General features: G+C 40.3%; 1 pseudogene; it reads right to left on the bottom strand.

Annotated features, from left to right (window-relative positions):
- Positions 1-16,603: 16,603 nt before the first annotated feature.
- LOC147879869 (uncharacterized) lies at positions 16,604-18,319 on the bottom strand (annotated as a pseudogene).
- Positions 18,320-18,615: the final 296 nt, after the last annotated feature.

The following is an 18,615-nucleotide window of genomic DNA, read 5'->3' on the forward strand; positions in this document are numbered from 1 at the left end:
GGAATCGTAGCTGCCACCCCAGACGGGCTAGTAATCATGAAGCAGACACTTGGTGGTGGGTGAGCAGGCCACTACGATGGCTGGTAATTAATTGCCAGCCCGGTGGAATCTTAGCCATGACAGATCTGGCTGATGAGAGCCACCACCACCTAGCAATAATTACCACAAAAGTAAATCATGAAGCCTAATCACATCTAATCACTCATTATTGTGCACTCTAGTATTCTCCTGAGCATGCAAGCCCAGTGATGAATGGTAATTTACTGCACTCATAGTAATCATGCATGCAAGCCCGATGGAGGTAACTAGCAGGTAAGTGTAGGCCACTGCGGTGGATGGTAATTAACTGCTAGCTTGGTGGCATCTTAGCCACCACAAATGTGGCTGATGAGAGCCACAACCATCGGGCCGTAATTATCACAAAAGTAAATCATGGAGCCTAATCACCTTTAATCACTCATCACCATGCACTCTAGTATTCCATCGAGCATGCAAGACTGGTGACTGGTAATTTATTGCACTTATAGTAATCATGCATGTAAGCCCGATGGGGGTAGCTAGCAAGTGAGTAATTGCAGGCCACTGCGATGGCTGGTGATCTATTGCTAGCCCGGTGTGGCATCTTAGCCACCATAGATGTGGTGGCTGATGAGAGCCACCACCACCAGGCAGTAATTACCACAAAAGTAAATCATGAAGCCTAATCATCTCGAATCACTCATAACCATGTACTCTAGTGCTCTACTGAGCATGCAACCTCGATGATTGGTAATTTACTGCACTCGTGGTAATCATGCATGCAAGGCCAATGGTGGTAACTAGAAGGTGAGTAATTGCGGGCCATTGGGCTGGTAATTGACTACTAGGCTAGTGGAATCTTAGCTGCCACCATAGACATGCCTAATAATCTTAGATGCCACCACCTCTAATCACTCATTACCATGCAAGGTAGTATTGCCACCTTGAATTAATCAAAATTTGGGCTAATTATGGTAGTGGATCTCACCTTGATAGTTCCTTGTAGTCGGGCTACAAACTTAAGCCTTCAATTCTCTTAACTATTTCGTCTTCTATCCCACTCGACCGTTTCTTTCTCCCTTGCACTTGGATTGCTCTATCCCCTCTCGTAATGGACCGTGTACAGTCTGGGAGCTCCTCACACAATCTTTCCTCCCCCTCTGTAGCACAGTGCGAGAGCCTCTCCTCCACTGATCTTGAAATTGTGACATATGGGAGCTCCTCACTTGCTCTTCAAAAGCCCAAGCATGATGCTCTCGCATCCAACTGGAGCCGTATGCACACAATATAGATGCCTGAACACTATTGTATTGAACATGAAGATATACATGTGAGCCCCTTAGGGTTAGGGTTATGGTTCACCCAGGTTTTGTAGCTTGAGGTATCTGTGGGCGCCAGTGGTTTGTCCAAAGGGAGATCAAGAGTGACACAGGATTGAATGCATTCGTGGCACACGCAAGCATTGCAGTTTGAAGTTGAAGAAGAAGACACTCAATGTATGTCCAAATGAAATGAGGGAAGACAACCATGTTGCTCTAAAATGGAGGAGATTTGAAAATGTCAATGTTGAAGGATCCGATAAAAAGAGATGGCTACTATATGAATAAGAGTACCCAGCCAAGGGAGCTTGTAGGTCATGTGGTTCAATCCATCCCAAAATATGTGCTTTTCAATTTCATAGCCAGCTGGCAGGATAAGCAGTTCAGGACATGCCTTACCAATTTTCCCCATGACACTATTCTATCTGTCATAGATTTTATAGAAAATTATTCTTTTCAAGAACAAGATGAGATACAAAGTGCTCAGTGCTGGTACAACGAGCAGATAACAATTCTTGTGCATATCATGTATAGTCATTTGCTTAATTCTTACACTCCTAACGCCAATCTACTTGATGACTCACAGGAGTTCAGGTCAGTGTAGTTCACTTACCATTTCTACATTTTAGATGACAGGGAGCATGACACCCTATTTGTCAAGCATGCTTTTCTACTGCATTGGGAATGGCTGAAAAAGGAAAATCCCCATGCAAAAAATATAAAACAACATTGGGTGTGGTTAGATGGTGCTGCCTCTCAATTTAAATTAGCAGGTGGATTCTACTTGGATTCTACTTCATCTCAAGGTTCAAATCCCTGACTGGGTCTAAATATGATGTGAAATTTCTTTAGATCTAGCCATGGTAAGGGTGAACATGATGGATGCAGTGCTGTTATTAAGCAAGCTCTATTTAAACACCAATTAGCATGCCCTCAAGAAAAACTCAATGATGCCCATGATGCTGTAACATGGCTTACAGTCAACCTCTCCACAGAAGCGTATTCAACATACAATCAACAAAGCCTTAAGAATACTGTAGTACGTAGAGTGTTCCATGAAGTGAAAGTCGATGAAGTGCAAAGGAGAAGCCAGCACGATTGTGAGAAAATTAAAGGAGTTCATGCTCTGCACAGCATATGGGGCTTTTCAAACAACCAACTAATTAAAACGAGAAAACTTTCTTGTTTCTGCAGTGCGTGCATCATAGGGGATCATGACGATTGTGAGAACATTGCAACTACAAAGACATGGGATCGAGTTCAAGTTTTTCCTCTATAATCAGATGCAGTCACAAGAAATGGAGAGACAAACGACTCATCACAGTTTGCAGAGAGTTTCGATGACCTCACTGACTGTCTGGAAGAGGGGGATAACTTTGCAGTTGTCACAGATTCTAGGGAGAACGAGGAAGATGACCCATACTTTCTGTTGCAGTGCACAAAACCTAAGTAGAAGGTTGAGGAAACATTTAAGGATAATTGGGGAACAACCTATGAGAAGTGGGATGTAGTAGTCGGAGCTCTTTGGTACAAAAAAACATCCAAGAGAGGCTGCAATTATTGAACTGTTACATAAGAGTCAACAAACATGTGTGTACTCTCATCTAGTAAGAGCTATTAAGTTCCAGATGCAACTTGTGGCACAATGAAAGAAGGATAAGAGTGTCTTCAAATTGGATTTAGACACACATGAGCACATCTTGGGGTGTCTTGGAGTGGTGGACAAGGATGATTGAGATAGTACTAAGAAAATATATGTAGTCTCATTGTAGGGAAACAATGTCCACTTGTCCTACAAAATGGAATTTGTATTGAGACTGCTTCTTATATCCCAAACAACCACCGTAAAGCTTATTAAATTATTTTTGTAAATCCCAAACGGTAAAACCCATGCTTGTTTTTAGTATATCCCAACAACCATCATGCTAGTTTCCCATAATGAATCCACACATCCTACAAATCCATTCATCTTGTAATAATAGAACCAAACCATCGCACTAGTGGCTGTTCATATTTTAGTGCAAACCAACCATCACATTGGCGATAACTTATCTTGTACTACTACCATGCTATCCCTACACTACTGCCGTGCTATCCTAAAATTTGTTGCACAGTGCTATACTAAAACAGTGCCCTTTAGATCGTTTATCGTTTCGTTAACCATCAAATTTCATTCCATGCTTGCTTTTACTATTTCCCAACAACCACTGCGCTGGTTTTCCATAACGAATCCATTTATCTTGTAATAATAGAAGCAAATCACTGCACTGGTGGCTATTCATATTCTAGTGCAACCGACCACCGCAGTGGCAATAACTTATCTGCACTAATCATGCACTACTACCATGCTATCCCTACACTACTGCCATGTTATCCTAAAATTTATTGCACAGTGCTAGTGCCCTTTAGATTGGTTATTGTTAACCATCAAATTTCAACCATCAGGCTTCTTAAAACATTTAAATACTAACATGAAAGCATGTCGATACAAAATCAGGTATTACGAGCACCATGAGAATATCCACAAGCTCAAGAAACATCTGAAAGATTTTTATTATTTCAAGGAAATTCCAAACTCCCAACTATCTTATCAACCTCCCTATAGTAAGCATCTCTTAGCTCTGGAGGCCAGTCTGCTGCACTATGGCAGACCTCTTCACACACTCGAATCACACACTGCTTGCTATACATCTTCGAGCTACATAATGTCCTGCCAAAAGAAACCTACATCATGAGCTTGACAAGAACCTTAAAGGAGCAGAAAAAACAATAGCCAGGGAAATTAATATTCACCATCTATGCCGACTCCAAGTAATACACCCACCACCGAAGCATGTCCTCCTTGCAGCTAGTTTTCTCCTTCTTCTCTAGGTCTGTTTCTACAAGGATGCCATCCAACATCGTTTTTAGATAGAACAAAAGCATTCCAAAGTCTTTTGGGTATGCCATAGATTCACAGTAGGTGGATCAATGTATAGAGTTTAGGGGTTAAATTTCATAATTTGCTCTTAGTTGTGCTTGCACTACACTTAAATAGGGAGAGAGTTCATTGAGCCCACCTTCTCATTCTTTAGTCTCATGTTAGTTGTCAAATCTAAATCTTTCATCTCACATTAGTTGTCTAATTGAAATCTTTTGTGGTACAATAGTTCACTAATGGAAATCTTTCAGTCTCACATTCGTGATCTAATCGAAATCTTTTGTCTCACATTACATGTCAAATCGAAATCTTTCATCTCATTATTATCACTGCATTGGCATGGCTCAAAGGACACTATCTAGCAACTTAGCTGAGAAAACATTGCCCAAGTAAACTCTAGAGAAGATTAACAATTCAATAGATTACACACAGATTACATAGATTAGAATCTCAAAGACTCCTTCCCTTCATGCTGCTTCCTCTTTCCTTGTTGATTTGAGCTTCCTGATTGTAGGCTTGGTCCTTTTTGCTCCTTTCCAAAAGGGGGCTGGTTCCTCCCTTCAGGCTCCTTTTCCTTGCAACTCGAAGCTCTCTCGTAGTTCCTCCATCACCTTTCTGGTTTCTACATTCTCCCTTTTCAGCTCCTCCATCATCTGGTCTTTTTCAATGTTCAATGAGTTCTACATGTTGCAGAGCCATTTGTAAAGACCCTCCTTTTCATCTCTTTGATCATTCTCAGGTTGGTTAACATGCTCTTGGAGATCGCCCTTGAGAAAGATACATCACGTCCTTTTAGTTGCTCTATTGCTGCTTGAATCTGCCAGAACTTTCAGGTTCCTCTCGTATCAAGAAAGAAGTGAATTGTCTTCTTCAGTACATCTTGGAGGTCTGTTGAAAAGCTCAAAATCTTGACTCCACCATCTTTACTAATCTGAGCATTGGGGTATATGCCTAGAATATCCTGTCTCTTCCACTGCTTCTCAAAAAAGTGTGCTTGCATACTACCTCCAAAAATTCCTAGAGCCTTTTCAATCATGCTTTCATTGATGGCAATTTTGTGACCATGACAGACTAGTTGCCCCTCCTTCACGTTCACCTCTTGGACTTCATATAGCTATTAGGCCTAGTGTTTGTATAAATCCATTAGAAATCTTCATAAAGTCACAATAGGCCAAGAACTTCATATAGCTATTAGGCCTAGTGTTTGTATAAATCCATTAGAAATCTTCATAAAGTCACAATTGTGACTAATTCTCCTTTGCACTTCATTCACTTTCACTTCATCTAATACTTTGTGCACTACACTATTCTTGAGGATTTGTTTACTATATGTTGATTGTGCCCTTGTGGAGAGGTTGGATGTACACCATGTTACATCATTATGGGTGTCATTGAGCTTTTCTTGAGGGCATATTAAGTGGTGCCTAAATAGAGCTTGCTTAATAATAGCACCACATCCATCATGTTTTCCCTTGCCATGGCTAGACCCAAAGAAATTCCACATCATGTTTAGACCGATCAAGGATTAAAGTCGAGACAAAGTAGAATCCATGGCCTCATTTAAATTGAGAGGAAGCACCATTTGACCACATCCAATGTTGTTTTATATCTTCTTGTACATGGAAATCATATTTTTTCAGCCATTACCAATGCAATAGAAAAGCATGATAAACAAATGAGGTGTCGTGTTTCCTATCATCCAAAATGTAGAAATGGTATGTGCATTACACTGACCTAGACTCCTATGAGTCAGCAAGTAGATTGGCACCAAGTTTAGAAGACTCAAGCAAATGATTGTATGTGATATACACTAGAATTTTTATCTACGTGTTGAGCTAGTGAGCACTTTCTATCTCATCTTGTTCTTGAAATGAGTAATCTTATACAAAGTCTATGATAGAGAGAATAGTGTCATGGGAAAAATTGGCAAGGCATGTCTTGAACTTCTTATCTTGCTAGCTGGTTGATAGCAAAAGTGAGAGAGGGAGAGAGAGAGGAGTGCACACGATATAGCTACCTGTACACTATGTATTGAACATGAACATGAAAATATACATGTGAACCCCTTAGGGCTAAGGTTTGCCCCTATGCCCTATGTAGATGGTGCAATTTACATTATCCTCAACACCCCCTCTTAAATTGCACTGGGTAAGTAGAGGGTGCATGTACAAGACCTGTTTGTGGATTTCATTTGGTGCATATGATGGCATCCAAAACTGAAAGAAATCAGAGTAGTATGTGTATATGTGAGCACAAGGGCTATGTAGCAGAAGCATGTACAATGAGTATAACTTACAAGATCCTATACATATTGTGCATTTCCCCGTCTTAAGTTATGGGTCATCCTTCGAATTTGGGAATAAAACCCAAAAGATAGGCTGAAAGGGAGAGGAATAAAATACCTAGAAAATAAAGTCCACCTGGATCAAAGACTGGTCGATCGAAAGATGACTACGTGAAAAATGGTGCATATGGCTAAATGTTGAACATGTCAAGGATAAACATGTCATAAGCCATCGTGGACTGTGCAGTGGCTCTGAAGAAGAGGCATCCAAATGTAAGGCTAGTCGATGTGATCTGGTAGGTTGTGACATATAAGAATGTCACCAACTCAAAAGAATAGACAACAATGTGTGAGGTATGTTGTAGTAGAACTATAATATCTATCATATGATGTGGGGCCAAAGAAGACCGCATAGTTAGTATGGACACAGTGATCCAGAGGATGAAAACCTAGGGATGAAGGTGCAGGAATGATATGATGCTCTAATGATGAAGAGGCCCATAAAATTAACAAGGTATGGAAACTTGTCAATCCTGTATGCTCAACTGTCATGAGCTAGATATCATTTGATGTGTGCATGGCTAAATATACATCGACATGGGATGAGCATCTATCAAAGAATCTTCAAGAAGGAGCCGATAGTGTAAAGGCCTAGAAGCTTGGAATATCATTGACAATGCATAAGATGTCCCCGAGGCATAGAAGGTACTGAATGCTAATGTAGGGACTGATCTGAAGTCATGGATCCAACCATTAATCTACATCAAGTATGGACTATATAAAACATCCATAAGTGCATGATGAAACACTAAGTCTCCCCAGATTGTGCTATGGCTGAATTCAATGATGTCACTACATTGGGATAGACTGCACAATGTTGAGAAATGATATGCTGATTAAAGGAGGTGGTGATCACTGGATCCAAGGGTGCAACACAGGCTGATGTGCAAATATGTACTACTAAAGGGAACTGAGCCCAAGGTATGCTTTGTGTTAGAGGTGAAAGCATCAGTGATGGATGCTAAAAAATCACTCGAAGAGCTGAATGCGCTATGACATAAATCTCTGCATACAGCTGGACATGTGAGTGCCTCGTACTGAGGACTTACCTACTAAATCTGCATCATCACTGAACTATCTACACCTGTGGCAAAAGATGGAGTCAGATCCATGCATAAGAGTGATGGTTATGCATCACTGCAATCAGACTATGCTGATGTGGATAAGATTGCCTTGTAGTGAGGGCTTATTATCAAATGTGCCTCGTGCTGAGGGCTTATCGAGAAGTGTGCATGATAAAAAATTGTGGGCTGATCCATGGATGCTAACATCCAAAGAATCTACATCGGATCTCTCAAGGCCAATGAGGCTCAAGTTGGCATCATACACTGGTATAGTACCTTGTGGCAATGAATGGTTGAAGAAGGTTCTCTTTCCACTCACGGATCTCGTCCAGAGTCATGACTATTGTATCATCAATGGTGTGATGTGCATAACTCCATGTTGGAAGCGATTTGATGCTCTGTGCAAGAGGCTTACTCATGTATCAACGGTGAGAGTGTCTACCCATGAGAATGTAAGAAAACAATACAACATCTATGCTCAATAAATAATAGGATCTCGTATGTAAGAGAGAAAACAGATAGTATGGAGAATCAAAAATTTGATTACTATAGAACTGATACAATAGATGGCGCTACCTCCCAACCATGTGCTCTTGTGAAAGAAGCTTCGATGGCATGCTAGAAATAGTAGAGGACAGAGGCTGGATGCTAAGGAATCAGGGTTGCTATAGCCAGTGATGAAATGGGCTTCACGAGCTTGCTCTTATATAGCCACTAGTCGTAGTCAGTTGGACCCAATTGGGTGACCAACCTAGTCTACCCAAAACAGTCAACTAGGGGTCGGTCCCAAAATAGGCCACCGACCACACGATAGAACTGTGGCATAAAATAGAGAAACTAACCTATGGGCCCTGTTCGGCCTAGAGCCATCTGAAATGATCTGGGGCTCCAAACGAGCCCCGCAACCCAAGAGTGGGGGCTGCCCTAGGAAATGCTCCATCTACCCTCGATGCAGTCAGTCATGGGATGCCTTCCTGCACTTGCATGTAGCCTAGTTGGCAGTGTGCCAACTCCGTCCAGCCATCAGGCCACACATGGCCCCCATTTGGTGTCCAAACCAGGACCTATCGGATAACTGAGCTATTCAAATGCCGTCTCCTCATATGGGGGGCTTACAAGTAGAGTTAGTTGGTTCCCGTGTAGTTACACGAGAGTGGAGCATTGATATCTAACAACCCCCCTCAATGTCCACCCGCAAGTGAACTTAATTTTTTAGCCCAATGCCAAGTCGATGAAGATGCCTCTCCAGCAAGTCTCTTCCAAGAGCCTTCGTGAAGATGTCCGCAGCATTCTCTATAGTTGGACAGTACACCAAGTCGACCTCTCCATCCATGATGAGCTTGCAGACAAAGTGATATTGAATCTCAATGTGTTTTGTGCGAGCGTGGAACATAGGGTTCTTTGCAATCGCCATTTAACTTTGATTGTCACATGATAACTGCGTAGGCTTGTTCTACACTGCACCCATGTCCCCTAAAGTCCTCCTCAACCACACTGCCTCACAAGAAGCAAAGCATGCTGATTTGTACTCATCCTCGGTAGAAGAAAGAGCAACTATAGGTTGCTTCTTGTTGACCCATGACACAGCTCCAGATCTAAGTGAGAAACAGTAATCTGTCATTGATCTCCTGCTGTCCATGTCTCCTACCCAATCCGAGTCACAGAATCCGGTCAAGATGTTGCCCTTGGTATAGGTAATGCCATAATCAAGTTTGCCTTTGATGTATTTCAGCACGTGCATCCTTGCCCTCCAATGGTTCTTGCGGGGCTTATTGGAAAACCTGCTTAGTACACCAGTCGCAAAGCTGATGTCCGCCGACCACGTATTGCACAGGTAAATCAAACTACCCACAAGCCTTCTGTACTTCGCTTCATCCACTAGTGGTGATGAATCCTCGTTTGAGAGCTTCACATCAACCTCCATAGGGGTACCAACTGTCTTGCACTCAGCCATGCCAAATGCCTTCAGTATCTCTCCAACATACTTCAGCTGTGAAATAAAGATCTATTTCGGCTCTTGCCAAACTTCAATCCCCAAATGAAAATGCATCAGTCTGAGGTCTGTCATTTCAAACTCTCTTCCTAGCTTCATGGTTCCCTATTATGACAAGGTCATCCACATAAAGGACCATGATCATACACTTGCCTCCTTCTGTGAAGATATACAAATTTGCATCAGATGGGCTCCTCCTAAACCCATTTTGCAGAAAGTAGGCATCAATTCACTGGTACCATGCTCGTGGGGCCTATTTCAGCCCGTAAAGTGCCTTCTAGTGCCTTCTTTAGTTTATAACTTTTCCTTCTAGACTGGGGATCTCAAAACCTGGTGGTTGTTCCACGTATACCTCCTCCTTGAGATCTCCATTCAGAAAGGTAGATTTTACATCCATATGAAACACGAGCCAACTTCCCTTGGCTACTAAAGCCAAAACACTATGAATTGTGGTTAGTCGAGCTGTGGGAGCAAAAGTATCCTAATAATCAAAACCATGTACCTGTGTGAATGCTTTTGCCATGAGCCAAGCCTTGTACTTATCCAATGTGCCGTCGGACTTGTACTTGGTCTTGTACACCCACTTGGTGTCGATTACCTTGCATTTTGGTGGATGATCCACAAGGTCGCTATAGAGAGGTATACCAATCTTTCTGACTGGTCATGTGGGGTGATGCACCACTGTCTTGGTTCATTCGCAGGTACATGAACTGCCTTCATGCAAATCTCCTCAATTGCTATGAATAGCTCTACCAGTACTGCTTACGCGCTGTTGCTGGACTCTTTCTTTACTCCATTCTTCTCATCTGCAATCTTTTTTCGACACTCATTCTGCTTGTGCCCTGCCTTATTGCAATAGAAGCACTTGATCTTCTTCTTTCTCTTTTTATCATCAGAAGAAGATGGGTTACCAGAGTCCTTACCCTTACCTTTCTTGAGCCTTTCTTTGATCCGGTCCAGAAAGCCAAATCTTCTCCAGTCCTCGTCTTTTGATGCATCTCCTCCTCTAGAAGCATCGCGCTGAAATTCTCAAAGTTGAGGGGCGGATTTCTGTTTTGTATATTCAGTGCCGTAACAAGACCGTCGTACTTTGGTGGGAGAATCTGTATGCACCTTCATGCTAGATTCTTGCTGGTGATGGTGATGCCAATCGCAGTCATGTGATCATAGGAATCTTCACCCTGGTGATGAACTTCTCTGCTGCTTCAAATTCAGACAAGTTCTCGTTTGCGAGTTGAGTCTCTAGATTCTAAATCCACGTTTGATTCGTGGTCTCGTACTGATTTTTCAAGACTGTCCATGCCTCGTACGCTGTGGTGACATGTTGAATTAATGCCATGATGGAATGACTTACACTGCAGACAATAGAACACAGTGCATCTGCATTTCTTCTTATCCATGCAAGAATCTCATCCGCAATTGGTACTATATGTTGTCCTGTATTGGCTGGATCTAGTCTCGCAACTGGCCTCACGTCCACCCCAGTAGCAGTATCCCAAAGCTCTTATGCGCTTAGGATGGTCTTCATTTTGAACTTCCAAAGTAGATAGTTAGAGCCATCCAACTTTCTGCTTTCGCCGAACGGTGGGATTTGTAGTCTTGCAGGTTGGGCCATCTCTCACAATTTGCTCGCAAACAGAAACACACTATCAAATCTTCTTGCTAGAGCCTAGGCTCTGATACCATGTAAGAAAACAATACATCTGTGCTCAATAGATAATGGGATCTCGTACGCAAGAGAGAAAATAGATAGTATGGAGAATAAAAAATTTGATTACTATAGAACTGATACAATAGATGGCGCTGCCTCCCAACCATGCACTCCTGTGAAAGAAGCTTCAATGGCATGCTAGAAATAGTAGAGGACAGAGGCTAGATGCTAGGGAATCAGGGTTGCTATAGCCAGTGATGAAATGGGCTTCATGGGCTTGCTCTTATATAGCCACTAGTCGTAATCGGTTGGACCCAATTGGGTGACCGACCTAGTCCACCCAAAACGGTCGACTGGGGGTCGGTCTTGAAATAGGCCACTGACCACATGATAGAACCGTGGTGTAAAATAGAGCAACTAACCTATGGTCCCCATTCGGCCCAAAGCCATCCGGGATCATCTGGGGCTTCAAACAGGCCCCGCAACCCGAGAGTGGGCTGCCTCAGGAAATGCTCCGTCTACCCTCAATGCAGTCAATCATGGGATGCCTTCCCACACTTGCATGTAGCCTAGTTGGCAGTGTGCTAACTCCATCTAGCCATCAAAACACATATGGCCCCCATTTAGTGTCCAAATCAGGACCTACCAGATAACCGAGCTACTGAAATGCCTTCTCCTCATATGGGGGGCTTACAAGTGGAGTTAGCTGGTTCCCGCGTAGTTACACGAGAGTGGAGCATTGATATGTAACAGAGAACACTATGTGAGAGCTGCCACTGGGGGGCTTAAACAGTCAAAACTAAGTCATGGTGGAAGAAATACAATGTGCCAAGGATCAATCCTATAACATAAAGATGACAATCATGTGTCTAGAGTAGCCAACAGGTTGTACAAGGCTGATGTTGTGTGGAGGAACCAATGCTAAAAATAGTCAACAAATGTGACTATACTTGGGTGGCATATGTGTGTGCAAGAAGAGTAAAACACTCTTGAATCCAAGAGAGATCACTGCCAAGTGTCACTAATGTATTGAAGTGCCAAAAGCTAAGGGACTGAGCTGGTATCAGATGTGTGAAAGTATACACTGATGATAGAACCACATGGATTGATGCCTGTGGGAACTAATCAGGTAATGTGGCAATGGCAGACTTGGCTTGGTGGAGTTGGATCTCCTCTATGGTAGTGCTATTCTATAGCTAGACTACATGTTGATGCGATAAATGCAATAAAATAATTTTATCTGTATTCATTTTGTGCTGGGTGTGTTGCAATGGATCAAGAGGCGGTTTTGATGATGAGTATAACTAGTTTCTAACCTGAACCAGGTCGGTGATATATTGTTGTTCCAACCATCTGGCTAGTTTAAGACAATCACATTAACTCCAAAAAAGCGAGTGCATGACTCGAACTAGCCCAAAAATTAAACAACTAAACTAATTTAACTACAGAGAGACACAACAATTTCAACAACCAAAACGGTCATTAATTAGATAATAATAAAACATAGTTTAGGACAATCACATCAAACACCTGAAATATATTTTATTGTTCCAACCATTGGATTGGTTTGGACAATCATACTGGCTATGTATGACCTGAACTAGCCTAAAAAATAAACTAATCTAATCTAACGATAGGAAACACATCAATTTCAACCATCGGTTTGGTAATCAAATTATTTCTATTTCAAAATATATTTTTGTTTATTTATATTCAACCACACTCACTAGTTTATAACAACCACATCACTACTGCTACTGTTTGACCTAAACTAGCTCAATGATAAATTGCATGATGTTCCAACCATCTGGCTAGTTTAGGACAATCACATTAAGCCCAAGCCAGAGCCTAATTTCAAAATTAATTGGTATGTGAACCAAACCAGCCCAAAAATTAAACTTAACTAATTTAGCTAATAGGAATCACAACACTTTCAACCACTAGGCTAGACTTCAGGCTAGACTTCAATTACACAATAATAACATATTGCTATTTATTCATATTGCAAAATATATTACTATTAATTTTGTTCAACCATGCTAGTTTAGGACAATCACATAACTAATGTTTGACTTGAACGAGCACGATCATATATTGCATGATGTTCCAACCATTGGGTTGGTTTAGGACAATCACATTAAGTCCAAGCCAACTTGGTTTAGAAATTAAACAATCAATATATTCCAAAACTCAATCACAAACAACCATTGAGTAGGTTTAGGAAACCATTCACCTACATTGTATCAACCATGTGTTTGATGTGCTTGTTCTACTTCTTGCATCCCATCCTCTTTTTGCAAATGTCATTATTTGGAGAAACTTTTGTATTCTCATGCCAATTCTTACTCTATCAATGACTTTTACACTTAGGCTGTCTCCCCTTTTCTTATGTACTTTTGAAGCCCATAGACTTCTTAAATTGGGATGATCATGCATTGCTTCCACTCTTTGTCCAACCGCTGGAGCCATGTTGGTCCTTTTGATTGTTGACAATGTCTTCAACATTGTGTGCCCAAGCCATTTCTCCTTTGTTTTAGGGCATAACAACATAGCTAATTCACCCTCTTTGCAGCTACTTGATTTAAGTTATGCAACCCCTTTCACTTTCTAAGGCCATTTCTTAGGTGAGTGTCATTTCTTGGACATGCATATCCCAAGTCATTGGTAGGGTTGTCATTCTATGAGTTTTAGGGTGTAGACTCAAGACTAGTAGTCACATCTAAGAATGTTGCTTTCCAAAATGCTCCCACCAACTATGAGGCCATAGCTCATATTCTTTTCTTCAATGGCAATGATCTCGAATGCATACATCTGCAACTGCTTCCTTTAGCTACTCTTTCTTCTTGTTGTTTCTTCCTCAACAAACATTGCAATGGTCTCATTCCAAACATTTATTTAATACTTTTTGGTTTTCATGTTCAAGATTGGAATGTCTACTATAACTTGAAGACCAAGTTTTTTGAATTCCATTGAGCAATGCATAAGTTATGGGTCAGAAAATATACACTTATACAAAAAATGCCCCAAACCTCACAAAAAATGGCTACACCCAAGCAAACATTGACCCAAGAAGATGTTCATATCCTACCATACAATTGGTGTCTTATCATTATAGTATAAGGGATTACTTAAGAGATCTTTGAAAAATTTGGTAGCCATTGACATAAACACCTATGGTATAAGCATACCAGTGCACAATGTTTTATGACTTACACACTATGCATTTTCAAAAATGAGAAGATATGCATGTCCTACCATACAAACAACTTTCAATAATTACTAAGCCTCATGGGGGGCTTGATCTTTGTAAGGTTCAAGAATGGTTGGAGGTGGCTCGTTGCAAATTGGTTGGTCAATGCAACTTAGTAAACATGAGTTGAGGATATGTGTATTGGACAACTTTGTTAGGAAGTATGTATTGGCTAGTGCACATAGCTATGTGGCTGGCCAGTGCATGAGAAGATGCATATTATGAAGAGTCATAAAGTCGGTTATGCAAAGGTGGTGATTGAGTGCTTCTACAAATGGACACATCCATGTGCTCTCTCTCTCTCTCTCTCTCTCTCTTTGTGTCTAACTAGTGGTTTCACTAATGAGAGTCAGCATCAACGTGATGCTCTGAAGAGTCTCTATAGTTGTAGCTATTAGGTTAGATCTAGAGTAAGATAGATGGGCCAGTAGAGTCAACAAGAGTCTTTTGTAAGAGCAACAAACTTTGTAGAGGTGAGATCAAGTAATCAGTCTCAACATCAAGGATATTTATTACATGGGTAAGTCAAAACATCGAGCGACTGCATTTGAGCGAGCCCAAAGTTCGAGCGATGCTTATGAGGAACTTTGTCTAAACCTATAGGAGCAATAAATTTTTACTAAAAATGGTTGAATCTACATGACACTATTATAGATTGTTTTTAATTATCTTTTGTATGATTCTTGGCAACTTACAAAGATTAAACTTACTATTGGATAACTTATAAATCCATGCAAGTCAGCAATCATTAAATGAATACCAAAGGGAAAATTATTGGCAACATACAAAGAGAAAACCTATTATTTAATAAATAATAAATACATGCAAGTTAGCAATCATTCAATAGATACAAAAGGGGAAATGCTACAATGTCTACACCTCGAGGTGATCACTCAGAATTATGTAAGGTAGTATGTGAGTTGAAGGGGTTTCTTTAATTTATGGGGTTACATACATGGCAACAATAGTCCTACCAATGATATAGAAGCTCCTCCTAGCAAAATCCCTCACAAATAGCTATTTGTAGCTCATCGATTTTTATGCTACCGACATGATTTGATCCATTTTGTACACAAAATGATCACATGAATAAAATGTTTAAACTATGGAACTAATAAATTATTGATCACCTTATGACCATGATGATGCTAACTAAATGTGGATCACCTTCATATGTCCTTGACCATGTATACACCTCTAGGATGGAGGGAGGAAACCAAGGGCCCAAACTCTAAATGAGAAAAATCCATGGTCATAATTAAATATAGGGTACGTCTTTTCTCTGAGCGTCTCAGTCTGAGCACATTTTTCTGAGCATGGCCTATATTGTGATTTCGTAGACAATTTTATCATAACATCACACACCATTTAGTCATAAAACTACCCCAAGAAGATACTATATACATTTCTACCCCACAAAGATGCCGCTAACATCACACACCCTTAAGTCATAAAACTACCCCACAAAGATGCTATATACATTTAATTACATTTCTTTCCAATAGTATTTAGGGCTTATAAGATCCCTTTATTCACAAAACTACTTTTCATGTCTACTTCATTTCAACACCCTCCACCTATATCATCCATCATTCATACTATCATGATAGATAGTGATTTATCGATGAAATGATTGCAAGTCACATGGTGAAGAATTTAGGGTGCAAATTTGCATGCATCTATGCCGAAACATTTATTAGTTGCATCAAGGACATACTTTAAGATTCAATTCACCATGATGATCATTTGTACACAACTCATAGTTTTGACATGCAAACCTTAAGTAAGATATGACATAATTGTCACATCTCTAGCAAATAGAAAAAGTTTTATGAAACCAACGTGCTCAAAATTGAATATGTGATTTTGAGATTAATATTCATGGGTACTCACATGATGTACTAATAGTTCTTCAATATGATTACTACATCTCTAGCAAATGAAATAGGTGCAAGACACCACAAAAGTTATGCATGTTCAAATCTAGGGCATCACAAGCAAAATAAATTGCTTGAAGGGGAAAACTCATGTCAAATCACTAGACTCAATCTTCTTTACTGATGTCATCCACATAGATATTGTGATGATGCCTTCTCTCTTTGGTGGGGGCATTGAATGCAATGTCATTACACATCATCTCAGCCATAGCACCTGCATAAGAAGGTAAAAAGCTAAAATACATCAATCAATATCAATGCCTGATTGATAATAATATTCTCCAACAAATAGGTTTAAAAAGATAAAACACAAGAGTAACATATTTACTAGACATCTGGAAGATTAACAACCATTTCCACATCTTCGGAATCATTTAGAGTCCCATAGTTGCTTAACACATTTCCCTTTCCTTTCTGTCCATCCAAAAATGGTTGCAATATAGAATTGCAAATGTTAGGATCACTCTCAATAGATAAGCATGCTCTCCCAGAATGCATGCATGCTTTTTACATAGAACTAGTCCCAGCACCTAGGTCCACCACATGTTCAGAAATTGGACACAACTCCAAGAAGTACAACATCATGCATGGAGCCTTCTCCAATGCACCTCTCCATGGAATACTCTCTCCATGTTTTATAGTCTGCTCACTTGTTGGTAAATAATGATGAAACAAACTACTTCCAAAAGCAATGCCCAATTTGGTACTAACCATGGAAGCATTTCTAGGATTACAAACACAAGACATACCAGCCCAATGAAGAAGGCATAAACCACAACATCCACCTAAAGACAAGAAAAGAATTAAACTTATGCTTAGTACAAGCCATTTCGTTATACAAGAGCATAAATTCTTTCAACAGGTCATTGTAAGACAATTGTCTCACCTTATGATCAATACCACCAACTTTGATTGTACAATATGCATCCAAGTATTGCATGTACTTTTGACATGCAAACTCTAATCTACTGATCCTAGCATAACGCTCAACCAAATGAAGAACATGAGGGGCACACACAACTAGGATCCAGCTAGAATCTGAAACAACTATGGCTGCTACTAGCAAGGAGTAGCGTACATGGTCCTTTGTTAATAAATTCCAAGATGGAGATGTGGAATCCTCTACTCCAGGATCTTCTAGCTGTGTAGGCATATCAAGAATGACAAAATCTGGTACAATTTCTTGTTTTTCTTTCACCTCCAAGACCCGCAAAGTATTGCTTCATGTCTATATAGGCTTGTGTGAAGTTTGAGATAGACAATTACTTCCCAAACTTGACATAATCATAGCACCAAACCTTGCAATGTGAAGCATCACATGTGCCACTCCAATTCAAAGTTAGAGAGGCCAATGGAATGTACAAAAAGCGGATAGACCTATCTTTCCATTTACATCCTTTCAAAATGGGTGTAGACTGTAGTACCTGCACATCTATATCCACACCACATATGTAAAGACACAAAGTGATAACAACATATGTTACACAAACAAATAATAGCTTGAAAAAAGACCAAGAGGGCTTACCATTATTAGTACCAGGATTTTTTGGTGGCCTACCACCCTTCTTTAGTTCCATACTTGAATCCTTGTCCTTTTTAGTCATCTTCTCAAGTGTTTTTTGAATCTCAATGACTGCATCATCCTCGTGGACTGAATTTGATCTTGATGAACCCATCTCTCCCTTTTTATGCTGTGTGTACAGCTCTACCTCCTCCTCAATGCAACATCCTTTTTTCATATTGAGCCACCATGGACAATTCTTTCTCTCCCACTCAGAGAGCACTTGCTTCCCTTCTTTTCCTATCATGTTTGGAGAGTACATATAGAATTTTAAGTCCTGAATTTTTGTCTATACTCGACATATGGGGAACAATTTTTCAATCTTACCAATAGCTTTTAAGGATTGCAAGAATTTGCATACAATAAGAGTCTTAGTACAAAAGCGAAATACTTAAGGATGAATTTTCAATTGAAAAGGAAAAAACATATATTGCTTACCTAAATACCAATCGTCGAGATGCTCTCGTCATCTCCATTTGTCCTGTTGTAGCTGTAGCAACACTCATTGAATCCTTTAAATCTTCATAAAGTTCAAGTGTGTTCATTGCTTGTATCTCC

The sequence above is a fragment of the Dipteris shenzhenensis genome, chromosome 33 (assembly GCF_047967505.1).
Source record: "Dipteris shenzhenensis isolate YYH24624 ecotype China chromosome 33, Dip_SZ_1.0, whole genome shotgun sequence".
NCBI classification, from domain to species: Eukaryota; Viridiplantae; Streptophyta; class Polypodiopsida; order Gleicheniales; family Dipteridaceae; genus Dipteris; species Dipteris shenzhenensis.